This window comes from Rhipicephalus microplus, chromosome 3 (assembly GCF_043290135.1).
Source record: "Rhipicephalus microplus isolate Deutch F79 chromosome 3, USDA_Rmic, whole genome shotgun sequence".
Lineage (NCBI taxonomy): Eukaryota > Metazoa > Arthropoda > Arachnida > Ixodida > Ixodidae > Rhipicephalus > Rhipicephalus microplus.
The window spans coordinates 154,385,805-154,398,826 of NC_134702.1; the positions used below are offsets into that span (position 1 = coordinate 154,385,805).

General features: G+C 43.8%; 1 long non-coding RNA gene across 1 annotated transcript; it reads left to right on the forward strand.

Annotated features, from left to right (window-relative positions):
* Window positions 1-927: 927 nt before the first annotated feature.
* On the forward strand, window positions 928-6,209 carry LOC142803973 (uncharacterized). The gene is made up of 3 exons (XR_012894394.1): window positions 928-1,098; window positions 2,418-2,503; window positions 2,868-6,209. It is a non-coding gene; the product is annotated as an uncharacterized LOC142803973 (long non-coding RNA).
* The last annotated feature ends 6,813 nt before the right edge of the window (window positions 6,210-13,022 follow it).

Below are 13,022 nucleotides of genomic sequence, written 5' to 3' on the forward strand. Positions count from 1 at the left end.
TACACGGACTATTCAGTACATGGAAAACAGCTGCACACTTTCGTACCAAATTATTGCTTACGAACTTGCTGTGGTAGCTGATTAGGTCCGCTGAGGCGCTTCTACGCTCGAAAACGTGGGTTATGACCAATTCACACGGAAAGCCGTCACTGCACTTATGCACAACCATCGTTTATATTAACAACGTTTAACAAGAACGTGCCCTGCCTTTGCTACAGGTGCTTAGCTAGCTCATTGGGCAACCATATGGAATTATGTGCTGATCATGTGGTCAGCAAAAAGTTTGTTATAACAACCTCGGCACGTTTCATGGTGCGTGACAAGCCTTGTAATAAACATCCGCGACTGTGGATTAATTTGTTCCAGCTTCGACTACGCATTCAGTGTTTGCGGCACCATACGCGGAATAGCCAGACACAGACAATGCGAAAAGAAATTCCTCTGGAAAAAGGTGTGGCGATGCTCTCCCGCTAATGCCACCGAGGACGAAATAATTATTGTTTCTGGCCATTCCATTGTGCACTTCGTTTTCCGCAAGATTTGCTTCACTATTTTTCGCCCACTGCAATCGCATTCCGTCAAAATACTCAAAGAACCCGAGGCTGGTAAAGAATCTGCGTCGCTGTGCGACTGGCTGGGAGGAGAGTTGCCGTTTACAAGGAGTCATTCCGCGCCGAACGACCGTCCGCCGTATGCGCCATAGCGTTTGCCTTTCGGCGCCGCCTTGGCGGGTTTTCGCTCCCCCCCCCCCCACCGCTCACGCTCACCCCGGCCAGCGTTGCTCCCACAACGGCGGCGTAGATAAGCGAAGAGTTGCATCACCGAACACCTGCGTGGACAACTGCGGAGGAGGAAGGAGGAGGCACTGGCGCCGCCACGCCGCCGCCAGTGCCTCCTCCTTCTCTCTCTCAACGTTGCTCCCTCTGTCTCATCGTCTTTCAAATGCGTTGCGTTGGTCTGGGGTCTTGGTCGCTGTGTGTATTCTAGCGAACAGGCGCATATTCAATGGTGGTCACGCATGACACCGTGTTCGAAGTGACGCTCGGATTAAGGAATATTCATGCAGTGGCGGACACGGACAACGTGGGCCTATTAACGGTGAGTGTACTGTTTTCGTAGGTAGTAATCATACAGCGCTAGCTGGGCGCCTGCAGCAGCTCTGCCGAAGTAGGCTGCCAGCCATTTACAACAGCATGCGTTCGCGGGCCTGTTGCAGATGCCCGATTAAACGTGTGACTTAACGAGTTCACACTGCTATGCGCGATGTTGTGTAAGTGCCTGCATCACTCATACAGTGAGTGATGTGATCACTTAACAAGGGCGGGATTAGTTGCTGATCGCACATTGTCTCTACACTGAACAAAGTGATTGATATTGTTTTAAGATGTGCTTTGGGCTACATCGTAATAACAATTCTATTATTACTCAAATGTGCAACGTGCTTCTGTAGGTGTAAGCGTAAAAAAAGAAAGAAAAAGCAAAAATTATGTACAGAGGCGCACTGTACGAAATGGCTTTTTTTTTTGCTTAAAGACGGTATAGTTGGAGGTGCTGATATGCCGCGATGCTCCCAGCACGTGCGCCTCGGTCTTTTAAGCTATTTAGGACAAGTGCCACCAGCAACAGGGAAAGATCTAGCAGACTTGCAAAAACGCGTTGTTGTGGCCATCGCCGTGTGTTGTTTTCCCTCGTTTCGGTTTGCTGTTTTCGTGCTTCGCTTTCATCTGCGATAATGTTCGGCGTTATAACAGAATCGAGAGAGTATATACGTGACTGTTGGAGCTATGTGCGGTTGCTCTAGCATAAGCCATGGCTGCTGCAACGTAGTCGGCGTCCGCGCGCGTTGCCGCGTTCGAGCGCTCTTACTTGCGTGATTGTGTTTAACTGAGTATTTAGGCACGGGTTACGTTTGTAAATCCCGTAGTCAATAATCGCTAACAGCGTGCCCCTGATTGCCATCAGAGGATGGGCTTGGTTGTCGAAATATGCCAGACGCTTTTTCTGAAAGCAAGCTTAGAAATTTTTTTTTAAAGAAGTGCTTTAATACGTGCAAGGCAGTGCCTATTGCAGGCCCGCAACTCTTTAAAAACTGGACGAGCTATCACATCTTTTATCAAATTACAATGAATTAAGAAGATTGAATTATAGATGACGAATTTCTGTGCTAGATTAGGTGCACAAAACACATGTTCGGAGCCCTAGGTCTAGAAAGCAGGCAAATAGGAAGCACAGCGTCAAATTTGGATTAGATTCCATTGACGGAGCGTCTTGTGAGGGTAGAAAGAACGAGAAAATTGTTCATTTTTGAAGCCCTTATAGACGCAGTCAGAATTGCACTGATTGGTGACTTGTAATAATTCCTCAGATTGTTAGAGGCGTGATTAAAGTCAGTAAATCTCTTACTTTTTTTTTTGCAGACCTCTTCGCTAGTGCCACGCCCAAGATCATTTGTTCTCATGTAAAAGAGAAAGCAGAGATGTCTTCACTGTTTGTACGTGAAGAGGTGAGTTTCTTGTGCATTTTGATTAATGTTACATGTTCTGAGCGTTGTACTTTAGGAATTGTTTTTCACACTGGCTCACTACCCTATAAGGAATTTGATTCTTAGGTGAGTTCAGGCTTTCGTAAGTGCCATTTTCGAGCTGTAGTCTTACACTTCACCTCATTTCGGGAATTTGCTGTATGCTGGAAAACTCTTATCTTTATCATACGAAATTACTAGAATGTATGGGTTGTATGCTTCGAGCTCAGTGTAATGTCAATTACACGCCATTTCGAAGGATATACACTACACATTCTTTATATATGGTGCTGCCAGAACAGCACAAACATCCTTTTAAGAGAAGTCATATTTGCTCTTATTACAGGATGAGAGGGTGCCGCTGACGTCCTGCGTAGTCTACCCCCCGGCCCCAGTCTAGAGCAAGCCTACTTCCTGAACCTCCACATGGATAACCGAAACATCTTTCGTGTCAGTAATGACGAAGAAGGAGTGACAGCACTGATGAGTTGATTTTTTTTTATTTTCAACATTGTCTACGACCGCAAGGCCTTTAACAACCACCGTGATTGAGCGGATTTTTCTCGGCGTGAGTTTGGAGTTTATCAAAGAAGTTGTTCAGGCAGTACGACGCTGAAAATTTTAGTGTCACAATGCCTGAACAACTTTTTCTAGTGTGGTCATGGTAGATGAACAAACATTGTTATTTGTGTAAGTTATTTTGCTTAAATATAACTGGACCATTCCATGCCAAACGTCCCAGCCACTTTGGCGACCATCTGAATTGTATTTGAAAAAAAAAAGTGCTGACTTACTGCGTTGAAAACAGTGAACTGCTAGAATATTTCAGCGAGAAAAAAAGTTTTGTTCATGTGGCTGGCTTATAACTTCCTGGCATAATGCCGTCTGTGTGCTGTTTGTGGAAAATTTTGTTTTAAAACTACCGCTTATTTTTTCTAAAGCAAATTCGGTCTACCTGTTAAGTAAATGTGCTTCTGTAAGGTATTTGAAGCTCAATAGTAATAGTGCAATTTTTTAGCCACATTCGCTTCCAAGAATAAAGCCAAAATGTGTTATGTTTGCATTTTTTATTGCAATATTGCACTTTGTATGAATATCTGAGCAGTGAATATTTACTCCACAGAAGGTATATTTTGAGGAAAAAATATCTTTAGACCTCTCAAGCTGCTGAAATATACGAGAAAATATCACGAATTTCACAAAATTGTGATTTTTGTCCGTATTGAGATGCAATTTGCTCCATGTTGTGACACAATGAAAACTCATTATTATACCTAAATTGTAAGAAAATGAAATTCTTTCTGTAATAAAAATCTTATCGCAAAAAGGACAGGAAAGAGCGCTGTCAACTGAATTTTATTGAAGATGATACGAGCGTTTTTATACTGAGCACAAGACCAGGGCTCATCTGCAACAACACATGTGTGACCATGACAAAATAAGTTTAACCGAGAAAAGAATACTCTTTTTCGGAAAAGATAAGTGAAGGTGTACTGATGCATTGATCCTTGGCCTTCCTGATAAAGAGTTCTAAAATCTCTCATTTTTCTGCTTGCTTTTTTTTCAAAAACCGTGTTTTATGAAACCTAGGACTACACTTACATTCTTACGGTGTCCGGCCATGAGATTACTATAGCTCTTCTTAACATTTAAAGCATGCCGTCTTGCTTGATCATTGAAGCATTGCCCAGTTTGTCCTGTTTACTTTTCCACATGTTAGCGGTATCTTATACACATTAGATTGGCATTCAGTAAACCTATTCTAGTGACGAATGGTGCAAGATTGACTATTCCTGTTGCTGTAAGTACATGCACTTTTGAAAGCTTGCAAGGGGTGGAAAACAACAATGTCATATCTGCTGGCTCCTTTCCTAAAATTGTGAGACACCTTATGTACGTAGTACCGTGTGACATGCAAAGGTGATTGGTCATTCTCTTTTTCTTTTGGTCCTGCTTCCTTTAACTTTACTTTCTGCAGGAGGGTTTCACAAACAAGTGTGATGATGCTGTTGGGGTATTGGCTGGTGCTATCAGCCCAGGAGTGCTAAGAATGTTCTGCCTTTTGATAGTGGGCATTCAAAATTAGTAGAAAGAGGAATTGATACCTCATGTACTCAGGCCACCCTTCAGAAGTCATGTTAGCACAAGGGTGAGGTCAGGTTTAAAAACCAGATTAAAAGACTAAAAGATGCTGGGTATCCCAACAGAATCATCACACCCGTTTGCAAAACCCTCCTGCAGAAAGTAAAGTTAGACAGGACCAACAAAAAACAATGACCAAAACCTTTGCATGTTATACCACATCATGTGTCTCACAATTAAAAAAATAGCCAGCACATATGATATTAGCGTGTTGTTTTCCACCCCTTGCAAGCTTTCAAAAGTGTGTGTAATAAACAGCAACAGGAATAGTCAATCTTGCCCCATTCGTCACGAGAATAGGTTTACTTAATGCCAATTTAATGTTTGTAGAAGTATTTTTTATCAGGTAAACCAATGATCAGTGCATCACTACACGTTCACTTATCCTTTCCGAGAGGGAGTATTCTTTTCACGGTTAAAGATTATTTTGTAGTGCTCACACGTGTCGTCGCGCATGAACACGGTTCTTGTACTCCGTATAAAAGCGCTCGTAGCACATTCATTAAATTCAGTTGACAGTCGGTGCTCTTTCCTGTCCTCTCTGTCTCTTCCGAAAGTTGTCGCGCTGTGACTAGCACACAACCACGATGAACGAACTCTCCCAAATTAAGCTCTTGTTACGTAACACGTAGACCGAGTTTCGTATGAAAAGAAGGAGCGGTGCTTTTAAAATAAAATTTTTCACATACAACACCTAGACGGCATTCCAGAAAGTTCAGAAGGCAGCCACGTGACCAAATATTTTTCCTCTCCTAAATATTCCAGAAATTCACTATTTTCAATGCAGCACGAGTTTTTCGAATACATTTGAGATGGTTGCCAAAATGGCTGGGACATTTGGCATAAAGTGACCCAGCTGTGTCATTAGCCTTAATTATGCATTACCTCTTTTGTTTTTTGTGTGTTTTGACTCAGTTTTGTGTTCGTTTTTAGCTTATTGTGTTTCTGATCATTGTATTGGTTTCTTAAGTATTCGCTAAAGTTATATGTGCAAAAACCCGTATATGTTTGCATGTACATCATTTCTCATAACCAATTGTTATACATCCACGAATACAAAGCTTAATCCACTGTGATTATATACATTTGAAAACACTATCCATATATATTTTTGTGTGCATCACTTCTTGGGAACGATTGTGTACATGAAGGCATATATAGTGAAATCATGGTGATTGTATATATTTGAAAGAATCATAAGTATATATATGCTTGTATTTCATTCCTATTAACCGATTGTGTACATGAAGGAGTATTAAACTGGAAACCACTGGGATTGTAGATACTTGAAAGAATTATAGGGATATATTAGCGTATATTTCATTTGTAGTCTCTATGTACTTGAAGCAGTATACTAAACTGAAACCAGTGTAATTGTATGTTGCAAAGAATTGTCAATGAAGTGAAACTGAATAAATATAATAAACATTTGAGGTGTTGCATGTGTAGTGTACGTATACGTGAACGTATATCTGGTGAAAAAGTTGTGTGGCAGAAGAAAAGTTTGTTTTATTTGCCTATTAAATAAACGCAATATGCAAGGGCAGCAAGGCTTCATTTTCTGTAACGCGCATTATGCATATACTGTGAAGTATATATAGATCCAGCACAAGTTCATACACAATGGCACGCGTTTATATTTTTGCCCAGACGCAATGAATGGAGCTCGACAGGTGGCGCACCATTGATAATGAGGACCACTTTCTTCAAGTAGTGTGTAATCAGTGCATGCTGATATCTATTAGTGCAGTCTAAAAGAATACTGGCACCCCTGCCATGGGCACTCAACACCCTTGTGCACCCTTCTCGCACCCTCCTCAGAGGGTGCTAAAAAAGTGATGGACATCGAAGGCACCCTTCCTTAAGGGTGTTTTTTTAACACCCTACAGTTTTTTTACATGTACACCCTATTCTAAGGGTGCATGAAAAAGCACCCTTTTTGGAAGGTGCTGAATTAACACCCTTAGGGTGTCGTCTACGGGACAAGCTCATTTACACCCTTCTGGGTGTAAAAATTTTTACTGTGTGGGGATCGGGCTCTGTTCCTCAATTGCCATGGGTGCTTTAAATGTCTTGATTTGTATGGCACGGGCTTTGTCACAATTTGTACACTGCTCGCAAACCTTACACATATTGTCTGAATTCAGCGTGCCTGATTTTCAGTCTTCCTGCCTTATAGGATTCTCAGCTGGTCATTTCACACTGAAATCTCTCAAGGAAGCAGACTCCATAGAGACCGAAAAATTCACCTTGCTGCCATATTTGTGCAGTGGTGCACATATCTTAGATAGCGCCTTTAAAAATAGTGGTGTGCAGCATGAGTCTTCTGCTCCCGGGCTGGAGTGTTAACGCTTTAGATTATCCCGATAAGAAATCACACCTTTTTCAAGGTTAAAGTGAAACATCAGACTTTTACCGCGCGCCCTTGTAAATCAGTAGCGAAATTTTTTGTGGCTTACGTACCCATTTATGGTATCATCGGCTGTTTGTGAAGGTTGCGGTTGAAGTTACGGGCGACCACCACCAACAACCACAAAGGGGGAAAAATGCTGAAACTGCTACGTTTAGGTAATCTGTTGAAGTTTCTGGAAGCGGAAAGTCTTTTTACTTTATTCTCTCATCTGTCAGGAGGCATTGACATTCGGTCAAGGTGCACGAAATTATGTTAAATGTAAATGAATGTGTGCATCCAATAGGTGCACTCTACCCACGACAACAACAACAAAAAAGACAATGTCAGATTAAGGCAGGCGTGGCGTGGTCTTCTCTTGCATCCTCAGCCCCATGTTTTACCATCCCTTATCTCGCACCCTTCACGTACCTTTACATGAAAAAATGCGCTTACTTGTTCGGTGTCTCATAGCTGTGAGGATAAAGTAGGCGATTGGGGTAGCGGATGTTTCATAAAGGGGCAGTGAGAAGGCAGATAAGTAACGGAAAGTAACAACTGAGAATATACCTCGGTTGCTTGTGTCGGTACCTTGTCCATTTTCGCACTGTAGCCGTCGTCGATGTGAGAACCTTCATTCGAAAGTCCAGAGCATGAGCATCCTGTACATGGCCATGGGAGCTACTGATGCTTTTAAGCAAAGTAAGACCTCGTTTGGCTTATGAAAGTTATACGAGAGCTGGCCCCGCCGCAGTGGTCTAGTGGCTAAGATACTCGGCCTCTGACCCGCAGGTCATGGGATCGAATCCGGGCTTTGGCGGCTGCATTTCCGATGGAGGCGGAAATATTGTAGGCCCGTGTGCTCAGATTTGTGTGCACGTTAAAGAACCTCAGGTGGCAAAAATTTCCGGAGCCCTCCACTACGGCGTCTCTCATAATCATATGGTGATTTTGGGACGTTAAACCCCACATATCAATCAATCACCAATGTTATATGAGAGCTGTGACGACTCTGCCTCGTTTCATATAGGAATCAACAGAGGCAGTGTTTATGTGTGAAGGTGACAATTGAAGCTAACCTTGCTGGAGTGTCATTTCCTGTTCTCTTCTATTTCACTGTGCTACATCTGAGCATTCGGTCACTGTGCTACCTAGACACCTACGCTCAGTGGCACCGTTTTCTCAGTAATGACCAAAGGGTCCAAACGTCACAGTAGATTGACCAGTAATACTCGGATCAAATCATGAATTGACATGTAAAGCTGCAAACTTCATTCAAGAATGTTTGGTTCGCAACACGATTTAGACATGTCGTGTTGCACATTTCGTTAACTCGTGCATGTAACCATTAGTTCAACATGCACGAGTGCATACGACTTCAGTAGTACGACTTCAGTAGTTATTTGGCTAGAAAGCAGCCATTGACCAGCACCCAGTTGGCGTGAATAATTGAGCGGATGGTTTTTCTACTGGTACAGAATAAGCTCCCTTACCGACGCCACTACACCAGTCATCGTGTGTTACCTAGTTATCACACTTAACTTGCACAAGACGTCCTTCAAATAATAATCAGTGATTGCTTATGCGTGAACTTTTCTTTCCGGCCAAATGTGCGCATTTAGTATTACCTGTGAGCCAATCAGGCTGATATTCAGATGTTGCAATAACGTAACCGGTACATCTCTTGCATACAAAAGTTGTCATCTATATTATGAACAGCGTAGGAGCTCCAATAAGTGATTACATAAATGAAGTATTGCAACAAATGAATCGGTGACTATAAGGAGAATGAAGGTTCGATAGCACATATACGCTAATTATTTATTCTTTTTTATTTTGCAGTGAAACACAGTTTTAGAAAAAACGTACGCGCAAAGGGGATTCACAATAAAAGGACCAGCCGCAGCCCAAATTAGCTAAGAAAGCAGAAACTATGAAAAAAGTAAGAGATCGTGATCATCAGCTGCTGAAGTTCCTGAAGCCTTTGTTCACAAGAACAGCCGATAACGATCCGAGGGTTGAGAAGAGTAATAGAGAGCGATGAGCAGGTTCTCGTCCTCTTCTATGCGGAAGGTTGCGGTGGCACGCTGGGTGGGCACTCAACGGCTTATCAGCAACTCTGTACTTCTGTCTTCCCCTAACGTGGTGTTTCGCGGGAACGCGCCTTGGCTGTAGATTGAATAATGGTTTCACCAACAACAAAAAAGCGGGAATTCGAAGAAGAAAGAAAGGTGATAACATCAGCGGGCTCAGAGTGAGTAGAGGTCACACAAATAAGTGAAAAAAATGGTGAGTACCATACCCATGACAGCGGAGTGTTTCATGAACACCAGAACGAAAAAGGACCGTCAAAGTTCTTGGTTAACTGTTCTCTGATGTTTGCATGAAATGCGACAATAGTGATTTTTCTTAGTCCACTTAAGATATAGGTGCATGTTGGGTTCAGCTTAGCGCAACATTGTTAACAGGGTTGCCACTGACTTTCGAGTGAAATTCCCCAAACTACAAGCGAAATTTCACCAAGAGTCACCATTTTTATTCAAATTTCACAAAAAATGTCACCACTGTATACACAGGTGCCTAGCGATCGAAATTCCGAATTATATATAGCCCAGTAAAGTTACGGTATTATCTAAACATCCTAAATGAAATTGGCGTTACTAATTGCCACTCACACCACCCCCTTTATAATGGGAGCACTGAAAAAGAACATGCATGCACCAGCAGCGTGCCTCAAGGCTAGCGCCTCATAACAAAAGTTTGTGATGGTTTCCGTCTTAAGGAATAGAGGATGAAGCAGTCCCTACAAGAAGAGAGCGACACCGTGCATAGACTTCCTGCATATTCAGATAATTTCGCTGCAGTGGAATCATAAGTACAATAATCGAACAACGTAAATACAAAGCAGCAGAATTAAATTAGAAAGTAATGCGTAACCGTCGAAATGCCTGCACCACGCTTCTCGTGTGGTCATTTTTGCGCTATACGTTCGCCTCGCAGTAGTTTTTGAAGGCTGCCCAGAAAAGCCCGACTTCTTGGCCCAGTAAAAAGTATATTAATAACAAATTTAAATGCAGCGTACCAAATTAAGTGGTACCGCAGCAGAGAAAATGTCGACCACGACTGTTGCAGCTGCGGTAGGAACACGTGGCCTAAACGTCAATTAGCCACTTCAGACGCGAAACTTTGAAGACGCTCGAAGCACCTAAACATGTTGTGTAACACCACCGCCTAGATGCACGGGAAGTAGGGCACTGACCTAAATCGCTGAAAGGTTGCTGGCGTATGCATGAGCCAGTGCCTCCAGGATATATGTGAATTAGTCGATGTACACGAGAAACATGACGGACGTACTAAATTGCACGTAAAGTGCCGCTTTTGCTGGTGGGTGTAAAACTAAGAAAAATGGAACAAATGTTGACACCCGTTTGTTTTGAAGATACTGTGTATATAAAGCATAACTCAGTCGAGACATAAGCCGAAAATCGCAAAAAATTCGCCATGTCGCCAATCACAATTTTGGTCGCCACGGGCGTCTCCAACTCCCTTGTTTGCCGAAAAGTAGCCAGCTGTCGCTACCCTGATTGTTAGTCAGTCCACCGAATCACCAATATATGTTTTAGATTCTTTACAGTATGGGCAGGAGAGGAACAATTTTGCAAAACGTGTTCTCAACGTTGAACAATTTCATTGCTGTTCAAGTATTTATAGCGTCCATTCACACTGTCGAGCCGGTTTTTGGCCATCCCACTTTAAATATACCGAATCTCGTCACGACCGCTTCTTAAGAGCGTTGCACGTTGTAGGCGCCCGGCTTGTTGGTCATCCGTAGATGTCACGTTGCATGATCACGCGCAAAATCAAGTGTTGAATGAAGGCCTATAAGAAGCGACAAAGCTCAAAAGCAGGTTTAGATACACGAATTGGGTTTAATATAATACCATTAGCCGAAGTGGCCAGTATGCGATCGCAGTAATGAACCTAAAATCGCAGAAAAAAAACAACTTCGCAAATATGCGCCTGACAGCGGCGCCATGCCAGAGGGGGCGCCACTCACACCCTCGCGAAGTGCGCATTTGCTCCACCCACCGGTGGTGCCTTCGTCGCTACATCTGACCTGGCGGTTATTTTCTCTTTGAGAGATAATTCAACCTGACTCTCTGCAGACGACATGTATCTCAATTGCCGTGACGAGCAGGGCATCGATAAAGTGCACGAAAAAGTTGCGCACATGTTACGCACTGGGTTTGTGAGCCTCCTTAACAAGAATCTACTCGTGCGGGGCAAACTCTACATGCTTACCTGAAACATGACGTCATCGACGGTTTGGTAAAGGAAATGGTGGGAATTTCAGGAACGGGAATTGCTGGGTGGTCACGGTACGCACTTGCCCAGGTTTTACAGTATAATAAAGCTGCATTTAGCGCACGATTTAAAGCTATGCCAATGCACAGTGACCATATTAGGCCTATAGATATTGTTATTGGAAACACGAAGTGACAATGGAGGCCGAAGTGAATATATTTACAATACTTAGGAGCAACTGTGCCATTCAATAGTCGCCAGAATCTTGAACAGCACACCAGCCCTCTTCTACGTCTCTCCGTCTGCCACGGCGGGCTCATGCACTATGCCCCGTGACATCACTCCCGCCGGACAAAGCACCATCACGGCGCCTTCAAATCATTCTCAACTGGCAGTGTAATAACGTTTGAAGCGCGAGACATGAACGTTAGTTGGTGGTGTAGTAGAGGACCATAGTTATTGAATCGTATGATTTAATAACACTGGTAGAAGATGTGGGTGAATGAACAGAAGTGATGAGGTAGTCCGCGTGCGTGATATGGCGAATAACTTTGCGGGATCTGTGTATAGAGGAAGGAGCTTCTCACACAAGCCTTCTTCTTGTGAGGCCTTAGAAGCACGTGGCCTAGTGTGGGTGATTTAGCAAGCGACGACGGCTGGGAAGCGATGTCCTGAGAATAGACGGTTGGTACGATCATCGGAAAGGAGTGTTTCAAATGGCAACGTCGGGTTGTGGCCGAACAGAAGAAAAAAATGGCGAGTAGCCGGTAGTGTTATGTCTGCATGAATTGTATGCGAAAATAACGTAGGGTGGTAGCATTGCTTCTCATTCACGGTGGCCAGAAGAAACGAACGTTGACAACATATCTCATAGAGTTCGGTTGAGACATTTGTTAAGACAGTTGGTCTGTAGATGGTAGGCTGTATACTATAATGTCACATGCGTCCCGCGAAAAAGACGAAGGCGACAGCGCATACGCGCACCTGCACGCTTTTATGCAGAACGCAACAACGAGAAAGATGAGGAACTCTCTCTCGCGCGGTTAACAAAAAGACCGACCCGCTGCTGTTTTCTCACTGTCTTCGAGTATGACCTCTCTCTTGACGTCGCGACACTGGTGGAGGTGCTGGGGCCTGCAACCTGATGCAAGAAAGCGTTGTTCGGGACCGTACACCCAGTCCGGAGCCTCAACGTCTTGTTGCGACTCCAGTACACCGATTCAGCCGGCGCCTATTAGGCCTAAGCCCAGAACTCTTGACGGCATCTCCTGTTACCAACATGGCGGCCCCTTCAGCGTCTGCGAATCTTCCCCCGGCCCAGACGACTCACCCTTACCAGGTAACTTTTGAGACTCCTCGTGTTCCCGAAGTCTTCCGTGGAGAACCGTATGAAGATGTCGAGGACTGGCTCGACCAGTTTGAGCGGACCGCTGTGGTGAATCGTTGGAGCGTGCAAGAAAAACTTGGCCGTGCCTACTTCGCAATGGAAAATAGCGCTCGCACATGGTACGAGAACAGGGAGCCTACTTTCCAAACCTGGGACAATTTCCGCCAAAAGCTTCTCGAGACGTTCCTGAGTGCGGACCGGCGGGATCTCGCACAGCAGATGATCGAAGCCCGCATGCAAAAGCCGAACGAAAGCGTGGCCATGTTCGCTGAGAATAT